Source organism: Squalius cephalus (genome assembly GCF_949319135.1).
Source record: "Squalius cephalus genome assembly, chromosome: 22".
In the NCBI taxonomy this organism is placed as follows: domain Eukaryota; kingdom Metazoa; phylum Chordata; class Actinopteri; order Cypriniformes; family Leuciscidae; genus Squalius; species Squalius cephalus.
In genome coordinates this window covers 5826758-5845627 of record NC_137143.1, presented here as the reverse complement: position 1 = coordinate 5845627, position 18870 = coordinate 5826758, and positions in this window count along the sequence as shown.

Genomic DNA, 18870 nt, shown 5'->3' with positions numbered 1-18870 from the left:
TCTAGCTTATAATCTCTTGAATATGAAAACACAACAAACAACAAATCCATTTGCCTTAACCATTGTGCGCTGTTCAGGGTCTTTTTGACCCACATTTCTAACTTTCATTCATGGGGATAACATGGATAATCTGACATGGTTTAGTGTAAGATTTGTGCCCATCTTTTGGAAAATACTGTTTTAAAAGTAACAAATTATCACTTTAACCAGTAGATGGCTGCAGAGCACCACTATTTGCTATTTGCTTTTTGACTAACTGAAAGACATCTTTTCACAAGTTTTTCCAGTTGTATTCATATCTACATATTATGAAATCACAATTATAATAATAAAAGTTACTTTTTGTCAAAGTTTAGGCACTTTTTGTACTAAAAAAAAAATCTGTTTTTCAGTAATGTTATATTATGATTAGAATCAAATGAATTTGATCAATGGACAAAATTCATCCTCAAAATCAGAAACAACACAGAACACACATAGACAGAAATAAAGTGGCACACTTTAAATTTGTAGAATTATATGAAAAACAGATGTTTGAAATAAATGATAAATTCTAAAATCTCCAACTTTTCTCTTTGTAACATCCTGATCAGGTTTGATTCTAATCATAATGTAACATTATTGAAAAACTGATTTTTTTCAGTACAAAAACTGCTAAACTTTGACAAAAAGTAACTTTTATTGTTATAATTGTGATTTCATTATATGTAGATATGAATCTAACTGGAAAAACTTGTGAAAAGATGTCTTTTAGTTTGAAACTTTTAGTACTTTTAGAGCTCTGCAGCCATCTACTGGTTAAAGTGATTTTTTTTTTTTTTTTTTTTTTTTTTTTACTTTTAAAACTGCATTTTCCAAAATTTGGGCAAAAATCTTACACTAAACCATGTCAAATTATCCATGTTATCCCCATGAATGAAAGTTAGAAATGTGGGTATTTTATAAGGCACATTTTTTATTCATTTGTTTTTTCTTTTTGGAGAATTTTTCTATTCTTTTTTTTTAAACATTTTGTGGAGTAAAAATGTCCAAATGTAGAGTAAAAACATTAATAAACTGAGTAAAATTACATTTGTTTAAAATATATATATATTGTTACAAAATTACATTTTGTTGCCCGGAGTCTCTCAGACCCCAAACAGCCTGACTGTAGACTGTAAACTGCAAACGAATAGCGCACAAGGGTTAAAGTTGTGGAACATAGTGCAAAACAAAGTGCAGCCATAACAGGGCATTGTGTATCAAAAAGCTAAACAAAAATAAAGAAATACAAATAAATAGAATGAAGAAAAAAATCTATAGATCTCTTGTAAGATTTGTTTTGTTTGGATGATTATGTAGATATATATACAGTATGTCAACAAAAAATACTTATTAGTAACATGAAAATGACCTTTCTTTGGGAGGGTTTGCCTTCGCCATGCTTCCTGGAAGTAGGGGTAGGAAGTTGACAGCCTCATGTGACAGGGAGGAAGTGAATACCTTTTTTTTTTTTTTTTGAAATCCTTTATTTGGTTGTTTGCTTGCATGTCATTGAGAAATAAAACATGGACAACATCTAGAAAAATACTTACAAAAAGAAAATGAAAACTATCCACTGCGGCAACTATAGTTGCCGGTGATTAATAACAAAATAAAACAAATACAAAACGAAAGTAAAGACAGCAGCCCCTCACGGACGAATGCTGTCACATATAATAAAACACAACATCAAATAAAACAGTCCAGGCCTAGTCCTCTCTCAGTCTTCACTGTTGTCGCTCCTTTATGCTTCCTTCTGTGAGAGATACGAGACCGGTGCTTCGCACAGGTGTCGCTCATTATCAATCACGCCACCGACCTCACACCGTTCTCCCACGGCCCTCGGCCTCGTCCTGCTCGCCACACAAACCCACACCATAATCTGCCCTCCACCAAACTTTACATTTGGCACAATGGAGTCAGGCAAGTACCGTTCTCCTGGCAACTGTTCTCCAGAGAACACACTGCTCTAGAGTCCAGTGGCGGCTTGCTTTACACCCCTGCATGGAGATGTAAAGCTTGGATGCAGCTGCTTGGCCATGGAACCCCATTCCATGAAGCTCTCTACGCACTGTTCTTCAGCTAATCTGAAGGCCACATGAAGTTTGGAGGTCTGTAGATATTGACTCTGCAGAAAGTTGGCGACTTCTGCGCACTGTGAGCCTCAGCATGCGCTGACCACCCTTTGTGATGTTATGTGGCCTACCACTTCTCACTTCACAACAACTGAGTTGCTGTTGTTCCCAATTGCTTCCACTTTGTTATAATACCAATAACAGTCGACCGTGGAATATTTAGTAGTGAGGAAATTTCATGAATGGACTTATTGCACAGGTGGCAAACCTATCACGATACCACACTTGAATTCACTGAGCTCCTGAGAGCGACCCATTCTTTCACAAATGTTTGTAGAAGCAGTCTGCATGCCTAGGTTCTTGATTTTATACAACTGTGGCCATAGAAGTGATTGGAACACCTGAATTCAATGATTTGGAGGGGTGTTCCTTTTTATGTTGTATTTTATATAAATTAATAGGACAAAAAAACAAGAGTGTCATGCCATTGAGCCAGATGCCATCATGGTCAGGTTGTGTAACAGGAAAAATAAGCAATATGATGCATTATAATATTTCATCGTTCACCACATAAACAGCACTGTGTGTCTTGTCAATCCTCATTCCCTCACATCTGTTCTCTACCACCCCATGCAATCAATACAACTTAAAGCTCGAATTTCCTAAGCCTAGTTTACGTTTTCTCACGGCCGACATGATCTGTTATCCATAATATAACGTTCCTTTGAGTAAGCGTTACACCAAATATACCGGACCCGCTGGAATCGATGCATTTGTGTTGGGGGCGTATGGTAACCGTACATAAGGACTCCTAGAGGACTGTGCATTGTCCGTGAAATGTATTCATTAAGGGCTGTTACAGAACTCCCCCACCCCTCGCCCACAGATCAGTCCTTTCTGGCCCGCAGCGAGCCACTAAGATTTAAAAATGACCTTTTGGGATTATAAACAGTGCATGTGGAATCACTTTATTTCTACACTCCACTAATGAGAACAAAGCGGTTGTCAGTGTTTGATTAATGATTTTTTTTTTTTTTTTTTTCATAACCTGGCAGAGTAGGAGATCATAAAGAAGTCAGTTTCCAACTTCCTCTCTGTCTGTTCAACATTTGCGTGAATCCCATCAGATTAAAGGTCCATATCCCGACAGCTAAAAGTCACATGGCATAAGAATAGAAGGTCATTCTATTTTGTGGTGGAGAGAGCTAACATCCACCGTAACCTGTGATTAAGATACAGAAGTGAATTGTGGAGAGACTGTAGGCTGTGATGGAGCTCTAGGTTATTATTCTTTGGATGAATGAGGTCCCTCTCTGAGTGTGGAGTGGATGATGTAAGAATGAGCAGTGAGAAAAGAAAGTGAAGGCCATGGTCCCATGAGTTTGATGCATGGAGGAGATGGTACCGATGCCAGACAAAGAACAACAGAATCTGAAACTTGAGCTAAGAATGAGTGCAAAATCACCAAACAATGACCTTGCAGCACAACAATTTTAGCATATGGAGTTCTTACAGTGACAATATCTGTTGGTAAGATTTGTTTTTATGTTTTTAAGAGAAGTCTCTTATGCTCAGCAAAGCTTCATTTATTTTTATCAAAAATACAGTAATTTTGTAAAATATTTTAAAATAAATATTTAAAAAAGATATTTTCCCCAAACATTTGAACAATCTCTAATGCATTAAAACGTTAAATATAAATCAATGAAAGGTTTATATATATATATATATATATATATATATATATATATATATATATATATATATATATATATATATATATATATGAAGAAGTGTTTTTTAAAGAAAATGTGATTTGGAACTTTTAATCCCTTGAGGGTGAAGGCTGAAAAGGTTCAGCGCATGTTAATGTTTAATTAAACGGAGGTGGATCAGGGTGATGGGGACATGGAAATCTTTGCATATATTTTTCCCCCCTTTTGTAATTGCATTATTTTTAAAATGCCATTGGAGTTAATATAAACAACACAATTCATTCCTGAGGATCCAGGGAGCAGAGAAGATACATTTTAAATCAGTCTTGACATAACATTCAAGTAAAACAGACCGAGCATGCTGAACAGTCATGTATGCAAAACTCCCTGGTTTGAAAAGACTGGTAAAAGATACATCATGAGAAATTATTATAGTTAGTGAGAGAGAGAGAGAGAGAGAGAGAGAGAGAGAGAGAGAGAGAGAGAGAGAGAGAGAGAGAGTGACCGGTGCAACCGAGGCAGAGCATAGTTCTTTATTTCATTTTTAATGCATGTTCTGTAAAGCCATAAATAATCTGAAAAACAAGTAAATAAATGCAATTTATAAAAGTAATTTTTAACAGTAATATCCCAAAACAATATTTTATTATTTAGTTTTGTTTCTGATTTTATTGTTTTTTGTTGGTATGAATATTTTCAATATTTAAATAACTTCAAATCCAACATTAATTGTTATACAGAGGGTGCCAATGTTGCTGTCGCATGAGCCTCAACAAATGGGTAGTTGCACCCCTGAGAGCGAGTAATGGTTGAACATTAGCATTCGAGATACATTTCACCCAGTTAGCTTCTGGATGGAAATGTTTTTATACTGAGCTGTGCATCATGATATTATTCATGGCTGTCAAACACTTTCCAGAGGCAACTCATCCCAAAATATGTTTATTCTCTTTGCTCCTGCACACACACAGCAAAAAGGACATCACTCTCAGAGAAAATGTTTCTGAAATCCATTACGGTGACAGGTTTTTCACTCACTGGTTTGATGTCTCGGAAGAAACAGGACTTGAGCCTTAACTTCACAAGTTACCTGTCTGTCTTTACCCCAGGAGTTAAAGGGGAGCTAACAGAGGAGGGGGGGGGGGGGGGGGGGGGGGGGTGCAAAATTAAGCACCAGGCAGAGGAAAAGATGGAAATGAAAATGCATGACTTGCGATAATTGCTGTGAAAGAAAGTGACAGCTGGACTCTCTCTTTTCAATTTGAGGATGTGACACGGTCAAACATTCTTCTTTTCTAATGGACTGCTTAGGTGGCAGCCACCATCATCCAACCCTGTGTAAAACAGATTACAGCCCCTCGCGATGTGTTTTTTTGATGGAACACTGAATAAATGTGTTGACATTATGAGACAGATAAATGATAATGACTTGCAGATATAAATGGCGTGTGCATAAGGAACCAGGCTGCTTGACGTCAGGGCGGAGAAAAACATTGCTCTTCCTCATCTGGGAATCTTACCTCTCTGGGAGACAGAGTGAATTTGTCATGTTTTTGCTATCAGCACACGCAGTAGTGGATTGATGCTAACATTAGCAGCGCTAGTTGATGTTTTGCCTCTAGTTTGTTAATGCGTAAATGAAGGACCACCATATAAGTGGACTTACTTCATTAAAATTAAACTTTCAAACAGCCAAACTAAGTCTAAAAACTGCATATAAATGTGAATGGTACTAGTGCTTACTTGATTTTTTCAAACCCCACTACAGGGGCTGATTTCATTGGTCAAATACTGTACATCACGCAGTTGCCTGTCAAGAAAAGTTCAGACTTCATGAATTCAGTTTAGAGTTCAGAAATATCATCGATGGATCCAGTCGCGACAAAATAAATGTATGGTTACATTAGCAAAATTCTAACATTATTGAATGCGCAAAAACAGGTCCATTGTCCATTATTATAGATTATTACATGGCTGGGCTGAATTCCAATGTAGAATGCGGTCTGTTATTTCTTGATAACAGACCGCTGCGAAGTATAACAGACCGTTGCCATGAAAAACAGCGCGTTGCTATGGACGCGGAACGGACTATTTTCTTTGGCGGAAGCAATACAATCGTTTTTAAATCAATAAACTCCTTTTTAAATCAATATTTCGTGGCAAATTATTTATTTATTTTGTAGGTAGCCATGTAATAAGCGGGATAATGTATAGAGAGGCGGTCGTTATAGCGAATAACAAGCCCTTCAGGCTGTCAAGACCCCTCCGCTTCGCGTCGGGGTCTCGTTCAGCCTGTCGGGCTTGTTATTCGCTATAACGACCGCCTCTCTATACATTATCCCTTACTTAGTATATAGAGTATATAGTAACACTTTAGAATACTGTTCCTTCATTAATGAATAATTACACAGGAACAAACGAGTAACGAATTATTAACATTCTAGTAACTACTATGAACAAGAAACTCTGATTAACAAATTAGTAAGTAATAGCGCTCAGATGAATGTAGTAGTTCACTATTAGCTAATCAAGAACTACTATTTTTTTTCATACCTCCCAGAGAACTACTATCTACAGGTTCATAATTAACATGAATAATGCATAATTTATAATAAAAGGTAATGGTAACCCACTAGTAATGACTCAAGTATTACTACATCATTCTAAAGGAACTACTAATTATTTGGATCAGTATTCTAAAGTGAAAAACATGATAACTACCTAATATTGACTGAAGTCATTGTAAGCTTTTGAGATTTTTGTAAGATTTTGAATAGCAATTCCTTCCAATGGATTTGGTAACACTTTAGTCATTACTAGTGTGTTCCCATGATCTTCACTTTAGAATACTGATCCAAATAATTAGTAGTTCCTTTAGAAAGATGTAGTAACACTTGATTCATTACTATCCAAAACCTTACAAAAGCCTTAAAAGCTTACAATGACTTCAGTCAATATTAGGTTGTTATCATGTTTTTCACTTTAGAATACTGATCCAAATTATTAGTAGTTCCTTTAGAATGATGTAGTAACACTTGATTCATTACTAATGGGCTACCATTACCTTATATTAAACATTGTGCATTATAAATATTTATGAACCTGTATATAGTAGTTCTTATAGTCTTCAGTGAGGTATGAAAAATAGTAGTTATTGATTAGCTAATAGTGAACTACCACATCCGACTGAGCGCTATTACTTACTAATTTGTTAATCAGAGTTTCTTGTTAGTTAACAGTAGTTACTAGAGTGTTACTAATGCATTACTCATTTGTTCCTGTGTAGTTATTCATTAATGAAGGAACAGTATTCTAAAGTGTTACTGAGTATATAGTTACTTTCCAACCAAGCAGCTTTCTGCGAATTTGCGTGACCAAATTGAACACAAGCTAAATCTGCATGGGGAACTTTTCTGCCCTCACGCGAAACTCATTGATGCGACGTCATTTTAAAGCAATATATTAAATAAAGTGCTACATAATGCAGAGCAAGTGCAAACATTTCCACATCCTTATGATCAGATGCTTTCTAAATGGCTGATTTCTCACTGATGTAATTTTTGTTGTGTGGTTATTTTGTTATTGATAGAAAAGCGCGCAAATTCATCTTAACGCCGCTCTCAGCAGAATGGGGGTGTCGGGATGTTCGCTAACAGTATACCACTGCAAAGGTTTCTAACTTCTTTTTACCTCTAAGCAAAGAACGAAAAATAACTTCTGAGTATATTGGGCCCTTAACTGTTTTATGACCCTTAAACTGGAAGCGAACTGAGACCTGTATGGGTATATACATTTGCAGTAAATCTGATTTCTCAGTGTATCATGAAGTGTAAATGAGCCCTCACCTTTAATGACAGAAAGAAGAAACATCTGGCAAATTGCCTTCATTAAGGCAGCCAAAAAACTCACAGACCTGAAGGGGGTTTTCAAATTGAACTCCTCAAACGCTGCCAAAATAAAGTTTACTGTGGAGTCAAAGGGTTTTGTTGACAGCTCCTCCAGCGAATGACAAAGTGTGAAGACATATTGAGCTGTCACTTCAAAATTTGTTTGGAGTGTAGATAATCAGTTTGAAATTAGGATCTGAATGTGACGTTGAGCCCGCATACTGTTCTCTATCACTGTAGATCAGCATTGGGTGCAATGCATTACATATTAAATGTGTATAGCCAACTACTTTTTACAGTAAAATGTTACCTGCTACATTTACACCAGATTGTGCAGATGTTATTGATGTGTTCCTAATTTAAGGTTAAGAACACTCATGCAAAGTTCCTGTATCTCCTTTCAAAACATCCACTTGCCATCACAGGAGAGATACCTGTATATCTACTCTATATTAATTTTCTCCTTTTTGCTTGTCCTTTCTATCCCATATTAGACAGCAATAAGAGTCAGACCACTAACTTACTTTTAAAGAATAGATTTTGATAGATAGAGTTGCGTTTGTTGCGCTTTAGATGTAAGTCGAATCCGTATGTTCGTTTGGCCGGAAGCTAGTTATTTTACTTTATAAAGTTTTAAATATGGATATTTTTCTTACTCAAACACATCACTTCACTTCAGAAGGCCTTTATTAACCCCCCAATGCCATGTGGAGTACTTTTATGATGGATAGATGCACTTTTATGGACTTCAAAACAGAAACAGCCATTCACTGCCATTATAAAGCTTGGAAGAGCCAGGACATTTTTTAATATAAGTCTGATTGTATTCGTCTGAAAGAAGAATGTCATATGCACCTAGGATGACTTGAGGGAGAGTAAATCATGGGCTAATTTTCATTTTTGGGTGAACTATCCCTTTAAGGTCTATTAAATAGAGTTTTGCTGAATAGCTTGGCATTTCCTTCCTCATGTGTGTCACTGAAGCTGTCTTCACTTAAAGTATCTAACTGCTGCCAGTGTAATGGATGCATCTCTCAATACAAGGGACAAGTGTCATATTATCAGTCATATCAGTGTCCATAACTGCTGAGATGTGTCTCATTGCATGTCAAAACCTACTAGTACCTTGTTGAGATAAAGCCAGTCGAGACAGATTTAGGTCAGGGTGTCAGATGGGCGATATTTCGGGGGTCACCAAAGCCTCACCCCACGACTGCAAGCAGCTGGGAAAAGAGGAGGAGCGCAGCTGCACCTTCCTCATCACGTTTGACACCTCTCCATCCATCTGCTGTCCCCTTCAGCTGTTTCCTCCATCCTCCGGTTCTCTCAGTCATTAGCGTTCCCTTCTCTTTTGATGTCTGTCTGCCGTTGATGGGAAGTGAGAGAGGGAAATCTGAGAGAAAGGGATGAGTGCAAATGATTGATGTCTTTAAATGATACAAGAATGCAGAGACGAGGACAGAATTCGCAGATATCTGTTCAAACAATAATTTAGGAGCATCAAATCAAAACAGTGTGGAGAGTTTTGGGGAAAAGTTCTGACTTATTGCATTTTTTACATTCCAACTTTTCATGCAGAAGAAAAACCTGTATCTTATTTATTAATCACTTCCATTTAACCAAGCACTAAATGAGCCGAAATAGTACTGCCATTTATTTCAATAAAGTCATCAATGGCCAAGTTTCCATCCACCTATTTTTATGCAAATTTAGGGATATCACATTTTTTTTAAAAAAGACAAACTACGATAGAAACACAATTACCGAATAAATCCCTCAATGCGCAAACTCTCGTGAATTTTCCTCAACAGAGAATGCGATTAAATAACTGGACTAACCAGCAGATCAGTTTCATTGCACAGCCTCTCAAATGTTGTTTTAGTCATTCTGAAATGCCTGAGACAAAGTCTGTCATTAAAATTATTTTGTATAATAACCTCAGAACTGTCTCACATGACTGTGTTCCCAAACACCAACCGTCCGAACGCATGACAGCGTTTATTGCGTTTCATCTAAGGCACAAGTCATTTATGATATAGGAAAAAAAGAACTACAGTGGCTTCCCCGATGTTATGAAGCAGAGGCAGGAAGCAGGAAGCAGGATCCAAATGCAGCAGTGTTTTATTAAATAAACTTGAATTATGACAAAGACTAAGAATAAACTTGAATTAAGACTAAGACAAAGACTAAGACTCCGGGACAGAACAGGCAACATAACAACATCAAGAATTCACAAAGACTGAACTTAACAGGGCTTAAATACAAAGGCAAACAAGCTAAACAAGATAACAAGGGGGCGTGGCTAATCAGAGACACCTGGGAAGACTAATCAACATAACGGGAGACAGCTAAACATGAAAAGACAGGGGAACACATGACAGACAAGAACAAGACACAAACCCAAACCGTGACACCCGATTGAAGCAACTTCCATTTTTATTACAGATATTTTGTGCCAGTTTCCGTGGAAGTAACGTTGTAAGTGTTTTATGCGATTTTCTAATTTTTCACGTTAAATTTGCAACTTTGGATGGAAACATAGCTATTGAATTACAATTCAGTTAAATTCATCTTTCTTTCTTTCCAATTAAATTTTCTGTGGATGTGACCAATTTGATTCAAATTCCAACACACTCATAATGGATGCCAAATCATACTAGTCTGCTGTATCCTTTTTAACCTAGCATTCAGACTCGCCAGATTATTTTGTCATAGATTTTTGTGATCCCGAAAAAGATGCTAAAACAGGAACAAAACAGTGTGCGAAAATCAAGCTGTGGGGGATTATTTCTACATTTCAGATTCCTTGTTTATTTATTTGCTTGTGAATTCATTGCCACTATAATCAATTGAATTCAGCAAGTATGCTTTTCACAGATGCTTGAAAAAAATATGCCTCCATCACAAAAAAAAAAAAAAAGAGAGAGGGAATATTTGAGGTTACAAGCCTCGATTGACTCCCCATCGGTGTGACTGACAGATCCAGCTGTTATGCCTGAGGCTAACATGGAGGCGAATCAGTGTGTCCCATTCATTACTGCCTAATAATGCAAAAACTCATTATCATGGTCATGGTCCTTCTGTCACCATGCAGAGCAAAAGGCCCCTGTTTTCTCAAATTCTCTAATTACTTTATCATACTAAAAAAAGGAGAGGTGACAGTCTGTTCTGGCTTACATTCAGAGGGGGCAATGTTTGGCTATTTAGCGTCAGCCACTTAGCCCCTGCTGGTAGATGCCGTAACTACACCATTATTATGGCAAAAAAAAAAAAATTCACCATTGGCGGCCTTTCAAAAGTAGCCTATATTGGGGGAACAACAAATAGCAAATGTTTCATTATTGTATTGCAGACACATTATCAGTGGCAAGTTTGAGAGAGAGAGCATGAGCATTAGCAAAATTTTGTGAGCAAAAAACGTCCATTGTCCACTTAGTGTTTAGCGAAGCATGACGCACCATTCATACAGAAGGCACTTTCAAAACTAAGCAGCTTTCTGTTTACATGACAAATCTGAGTGACCAACTTGAACACAAGCGAAATCTGCATGGCGAACTTTTTGTCCTTACACGAGACTCTACACAAATCATCTTTTTCCATTGACAGCCTTTTTCAAAAGTAGCCATACTGTATATTCTAACAAAACAAAAAAAGTTTGGCGAACAACATATTGCAAACATTTCATTTATTGTATTAGATGCTATTATCAGTGCTATTTTTGAACATTAGTGGAATTTCGGCAAAATTCCATAGACAAAAAAAACAAACATCCATTGTCCATTAGTGTTGTGATGCATGATGCACCATTCACACAAAAGGCACTTTCAAACTAAGCAGATTTCTGTTTGTCGATGCAATGAATCCGAGTGACCAACTTAAACACAAGCAAAATCTGTGTGGGGACCTTTTCACCCTCAATCGGCCAGATTCCTATTAAAATGACTGGATTTCAAACCTTTATAAATGTGACATATTTTTTTCCATCTCTTTGACATCACAGCTAAGAATAGTTGCTTGCATTACGTACATACATACTGTACATACTAACAAAAGCTATTTCTGAATTTCTAATTAAGCAACAAGCCAATATAACTATTTATTTTAATTTAAAATGTTGGTGGCAGCTGCAGGTACTCATTACCTTCCCAAAAATGTTCAAAACTGTCCATTTTTGGTTTGGTTTTCATGTTCCATTGGCTCAGCTGGACGTGATGGATCATCCCCAATTCTCACTCTACAGAACACAAAGCCGGTCCATCTCTTCCCGTCTGTTAGAGATGCTGGATGACCACGACCCTGTCCAAGTTTCCCCATTTGTTATGAATAGCCCCTACATCCTGGCTCATACATCCGCTTTCAGCCACTCGCTGGGTCTTAATCAAGGTTGGCATGGGGAACGTAACAGGTGAGCTCCGCTAATGATGGTGATTACAAAAGGGCTTGCAATGGAGAGATGGGCTTGAGGCGCAACCAATAGCTGGACACTCATTCTGATGGGGATTTTGCCCTTCTGAATACCAGACGTGTTTGGTTTGGCTCTTATCTTCACAGCGTCAGGGATTTTTCTGACAGCCATGTGGTTCTAATGCACCAGTCTATGCCTTGACAGCTGGGAAAGCAGATTTTAGCTTGGGGAATTTGAGCTTTTAGGAGTTTTAGCTGTTAGGAGTGAATGGTTAGGAGATAACACCTACAAGACATCATAATAGCTTCATTCTGATTTCTGTATTGCCGACTGAACTGCAATAAGAAAGTGAACATCAAACAGAAATACCACTGTGGGTTAGTTTGGCAGAATAGTTAAAGCTCAGGGCTAGTAATCGAAAGACTGCTGGCACAATACCATTAAAAAAACAACAAAAAAAAAACAACATTTTTGTGCCCTTGAGCAAGGCACTTAAAGTCAACATGGTATGGCATTCTGAACCCATTTTACTTCTGTAATGTGATGTTTTTCCAAATTAAATAGGATGTTCTACAAGAAAAAATAAAGGGTCATCCAAAAGGGAATTGATTGAATCTTGAAAAGTGGGCATTTAGTGGTTCTGAGTCAGATATCTAGGAAAGTGGTGATGGTTTTCTGGACCCCCGCGATTTTTTTCAGGCACTGATGAATCGGGAGATGAGAAATGTGTATTATGAGTGCAGATAGGGTCAGTTTTTGATTTCATGTTGACTTTAACCCCATAGGATTCTCCAGGAGGGCGTCTTTTAGTTCTAAAAAAATAGCTTATCTAAACGAATTTTGAACATTTAAATTTGGTTTCTCAGAAAAGCTTGTGTTAAGACGTAGGCATAAAAATTCATGGCAGCCTGGGCCAAATGCTCATCTGTGCCTGGTGGTGATACCAGGTTGCTGTATCACTATCTGTCAGAGTGGTAATCCAGGCCTTTAGTCGGCTCAGAGTCCTTATAAGCATTCAGCTCTAGTGCGCGTAACCAGTCGCTCTAAACGGCTTTGCCAGGTTTTGATAGAGATTAGTTTCCTGCGCCTTAATGACCCCTCAAATTAGTACCCAGAATTAGACTAATTAGAAGTGTGTGCTTTCCTTTAATTAAGAGCTGAAATGCATCGTTGACTTTAGTGAGTTTTCGAAAGTTCATCTGGGGCTCGCAGAGCAGGGCTCTCGGCAGCTCTCCAGAACACTGCGTCACCCCGGACTTCCAAATGACATTATTCACAGTTGACTTGGCTGTGCTCACGGTGAAATCGCTACAGCATCCGCGCCAGGTCTCCCCTCGCCCCCCTGCCAGCGCCCCCTCGTGCACCAGGCCCCTTTCAAACACACTATTTCAAAGCCCTCCGTCCCCCCACGTTCCAGTGAGATTTGAAATTGCATGAATGTTGCCCTTCAGAGTAAAGTGTTTGGGCACCCTTGGTTTTAAACCAATCTAATCCTTGTAATCACGGATTGTGCTCAAACCTCCATGCTCCCGCGAAAAAGAAAAAAAAATGAGTTTGGAGGGGTTGAACAGAATCCCTGCCGGCGTCGAGCCATGACCCGAATAGCAGCCAATATAGCGCCTTATTTCTCTATACTTTAAGAGATATGTGCTAGCAAAGCGAAAGTGACAGATAGTGTTTTGTGGCCGGCTGGGAGATACGTGTGTCCCCTATATGAAATGACAAGTGCATTTTCCAAAAAGAAAGACTATAATGTTTTTCTATTTAGCAGTTGACAGTTTGCCTTCGTCATAACATGAGCTTAAGGGCTTCGGAACAAGCATGATTATTTTAGGCCCCTGGCGTCTCTCTCTCCACAAATTGAAATCTTTTATGGGGAAGGCACCGTTAAGGCCCCGTGGCGGGGGAGCCACCTAAATCAGCATGCAAAGTGAATCTGCTATATTCACTTCCATTGACCTCCATCTTTGCACTGAGCGCAACAGCAATAAAAAGAAAAAATGTGCCTCTTTTCCAGCAGTGTCCCAAGAGTCTATTGCATTTTTTCCTGGGATGGAGTTTCATGAATTTGCAAAGCGCTGGAGCATTATGCCCATTAAGCTGGACTGCAGTCGTCTATTTGATGCTCTTGGAATCAAAATGGCAGCTGACACAGGGAGATTATTATACTTTTTGCACATACATTGAAGGCCTCTCGAAACCAAACCACCTGGTGCCATGGCTCCATATAAATTGGACCCCTTTCTATAAGTGGGAGCATCTGAGGAGTGGGGATATCAATTTGTAACATTGCTAATCTATTTTTTGGGAGGGTGTCTTACAGACAAATATTTGCTACACTTTATTTCGATAGTACACTTAGACATTCTGTTAACTACAGTATAAGTAAGTTTGCAACTACATGTCAACTAACTCTCATTAGAATATTAGTAGTCTGTTAGGGTTAGAGTCACACCAGATCGTCACATGGAGCATCAAAATAAAGTGATATTTAGCAGACAGTCTACTGATACTCTAATGACTGCTAGTTGACTTGCAGATGCAAAGTTGTTTAGTTAGTAAAAAGTCTAAAGTGGACTATCGAAATAAAGTGTTACCCAAATATTTGCTTATAAAGGAATACGTAAATTTACAAAGTAAAAAAATTACACTTATTATTAAATTTACAAGGCTTTTAATAGTTTAGCACATATAGGCTACGATCAGACTGTCAGTTCAAATCCAATTTTTGTGCATATCCGACTGAAATCCAATCAGATTTGGCAGGTGTGAACGGCAAAAGATCCCTTAAAATCCCTTTTTACAAATCCATTTCAAGCTACATTCATATGTGGTTTGAAATCCAATTCAAATTTAATTTCCAGAAATCCGATTCAGTCTGACCGCTGTGATTGGATTTGCATAACTTTTTAGCCTATGTCACGTTCTCTCACGCCATGTACAACATCATCACGCCCGACACTGTTGCTGAAACTTGTTGTGGATGTGCTGTTCGTGCAAAAAACAAAATTATAATAATAATTATTATATATATATATATATATATATTGTATATATACACTGAACAAAATTATAAATTCAACACTTTTGTTTTTGCCCCTATTTTTCATGAGCTGAAATCAAAGATCTAACACTTTTTCTATGTACACAAAAGGCCTATTTCTCTCAAATATTGTTCACAAATCTGTCTAAATCTGTGTTAGTGAGCACTTCTCCTTTGCAGAGATAATCCATCCACCTCACTGGTGTGGCATATCAAGATGCTGATTAGACAGCATGATTATTGCACGGGCGTGCCTTAGGCTGGCCACAATAAAAGGCCACTCTAAAATGTGCAGTTTTATCACACAGCACAATGCCACAGATTTCGTAAGTTTTGAGGGAGCGTGCAATTGGCATGCTGACTGCAGGAATGTCCACCAGAGCTGTTACCTGTAAATTGAATGTTCATTTCTCTATCATAAGCCGTCTCCAAAGGCGTTTCAGAGAATTTGGCTGTACATCCAACCGGCCTCACAAACGCAGACCATGTGTAACCACACCAGCCCAGGACCTCCACATCCAGCATCTTCACCTCCAAGATCATCTGAGACCAGCCACCCGGACAGCTGCTGCAACAATCGGTTTGCATAACCGAATTTCTGCACAAATTGTCAGAAACCATCTCAGGGAAGATCATCTGCATGCTCGTCGTCCTCATTGGGGTCTCGACTTGACTGCAGTTCGTCGTCGTAACTGACTTGAGTGGGCAAATGGTCACATTCGATGGCGTCTGGCACTTTGGAGAGGTGTTCTCTTCACGGATGAATCCCGGTTTTCACTGTACAGGGCAGATGGCAGACAGCGTGTATGGCGTCATGTGGGTGAGCGGTTTGCTGATGTCAACGTTGTGGATCGAGTGGCCCATGGTGGCGGTGGAGTTATGGTATGGGCAGGCGTATGTTATGGACAACAAACACAGGTGCATTTTATTGATGGCATTTTGAATGCATCCATGACGAGATACCATGACGAGATCCTGAGGCCCATTGTTGTGCCATTCATCCACGACCATCACCTCATGTAGAAGCATGATAATGCACAGCCCCATGTTGCAAGGATCTGTACACAATTCCTGGAAGTTGAAAACATTCCAGTTCTTGCATGGCCAGCATACTCAAAGGACATATCACCCATTGAGCATGTTTGGGATGCTCTGGATCGGCGTATACAACAGCGTCTTCCAGGTCCTGTCAATATCCAGCAACTTCGCACAGCCGTTGAAGAGGAGTGGACCAACATTCCACAGGCCACAATCAACAACCTGATCATCTCTATGCGAAGGAGATGTGTTGCACTGCGTGAGGCAAATGGTGGTCACACCAGATACTGACTGGTTTGGTCTACCGGTCTTGGCTTCAGTGCCAAAGGAAAATTAAAAACCTTAAAAACAAATGCAGAGAAATAAAAGATGCAAATAACAGAAGTGGGGCAGGGATAAATACTTTCAATTCTGTACTGCGCACATTATTATGGAACTTTTTTTTCTTATGTCTTTCTGACATAATATCCTAAATAAAAACAAAAATAAAACTATTTAAAAAAGTACTTTTGGCAAAACTGCACCACTCATTCCTGAAAATGATTAGTGTAATATACACTTGTATGTATCTATGTATGTATGTGTCATTACTATTCAATGTGTTACAGCTATTCAAATGTTTATTCTTTTGCAAGTGGACAGTTAATTTAAATTAACAACATGCAAATAATATGTATGTGATGTATCCAGTTTCCAGTGATGTATTCCAAGATTGTAATAAACATTTAATGGGCATAAACAATTAAAACATTTCATTATTTGTCACGGTGTGGTGCAGGCAGAAGAAGACAAAGAAGAGTCAAAAGTTCCAATGCAAACTTTTACTCACAATATAAATCAAACTGGTACATAGAAGACGGGCAGAGGGTTCTCACACACACATAATACAACGTATATCAGACAATGAACAAGGTAACACACAGGGCACAGATCAGGGAAACGAGCTGACAAGACTAATGAGGAAACAGGTGTGACAGATGAACTAATGAAGGTTACCATGGAAACCAAGGAGTGGCGGGAAAAGTTCTCGGTTACTGGTGTAACCCTCGTTCCCTGAGGGAGGGAACGGGAGACGTAACGTTCGACGTGACGACGTAATTGGGATCGCCTTGAGAGACCAATCTACTTCGAGTGTATTAAAACGAGCCAATGCATATTGGCATGCGATAATTGCATCAGCTGCTCTGCTTAAAGCGTGAGCATATAACGAGCAGAAGGTGCGTCGCATATTGTTTTACGCTGAGGAGCCAAGACGTGTTCGGCCAAACAGCGATGGTCAGCAACGGTGGTGACTGGATGTTACGTCTCCCGTTCCCTCCCTCAGGGAACGAGGGTTACACCATTAACCGAGACGTTCCCTTTCAGTCGCTCACGTTCGACGTAACGACGTTATTGGGATCCCTTGGAAAATGCCACGGCTGCTGCCACATCCAGCGCCCTACGCAAGACTCTCAGACCCCCAATTGGCTGGGGCGGAAGATCTGCGTAGAGGGAGTTCAACTGCTGTTCCATTATACCCCACACAGAGGAACTCTTTGGATAACACTGGGAAAGCGTGCCTTTCCGGGAGAAAGGACGCTGCGGAGCCACATCCTGCCCGAAGGGAGGTAACATGTGGAGAATACACATATGGAATGGCCAAAGGGGCAGTGCAACATATGGAATGTCACTGGGGTGGCTCCAGCCCAAAGGGGAAGGCTACACCGGACAGTGACGGCAGAGCAGACTCTGCCGAGGGAAAGACACGGGCTCACTGCAGGGAGCTGGTCGTGGAAGAATACACATATGGGATCGCCGCAGGGATCACCACATATGGAACCCAGCCTAGCACAAGTTACACAAGCATACGAGCACTAGGCCTGGCGTCGGACGCGCCGCAACGTCCGACTGCCAAAGGGGTGCGGAGGAACTCACAGGGTTCACCTAAGTGGGGAACTCGACTGGAGCAAAAAACGCACGTATCCGTTCCAATGGAAGGGAGTGGCGCAGCAAGCCGACACTAGAGTGGGAACTTCGATGTTACCGGCTGGTTGAAGCGAGCACACAGGAAGAAACCGACTCAACACGTAGGCTATAAACCTAGTGAACATGTTAGGTGTCGCCCAGCCCGCAGCTCTACAGATGTCTGTCAGCGAAGCGCCGTGTGCCAGCGCCCAGGAAGAAGCGACTCCCCTAGTGGAGTGGGCTCTCAACCTGGGCGGGCAGGGCACGCCTTGGGCTTCTTAAGCCAAGGCGATGGCATCCACTATCTAGTGGGCCATCCTCTGCTTGAAGACAGCCTTTCCCTTCTGCTGGCCTCCGTAACAGACGAAGAGCTGATCAGAGGTCCTGAGGCTTTGTGTTCTGTCCACGTACAGACGCAGAGCGCGAACGGGACAGAGAAAGCCAGGGCTGGGTCTGCCTCCTCCGAAGGCAGCGCTTGCAGGTTCACTACCTGGTCCCGGAAGGGAGTGGTAGGAACCTTAGGCAAGTATCCGGGCCGGGGTCTCAGGATCATGTGAGAGTTATCCGGGTCCCCTACCCTCTTGATAGATGCCAATGCAACCAGGAGTACTATCTTACAGGACAGGATTTTTAACTCAGCTGATTGCAGAGGCTCAAAGGGTGGTCTCTGAAGTGCCGAAAGGACCAGAGACAAATCCCAAGAGGGTATAGAGAGTGGGCGAGGAGGATTCAGTCTCCTTGC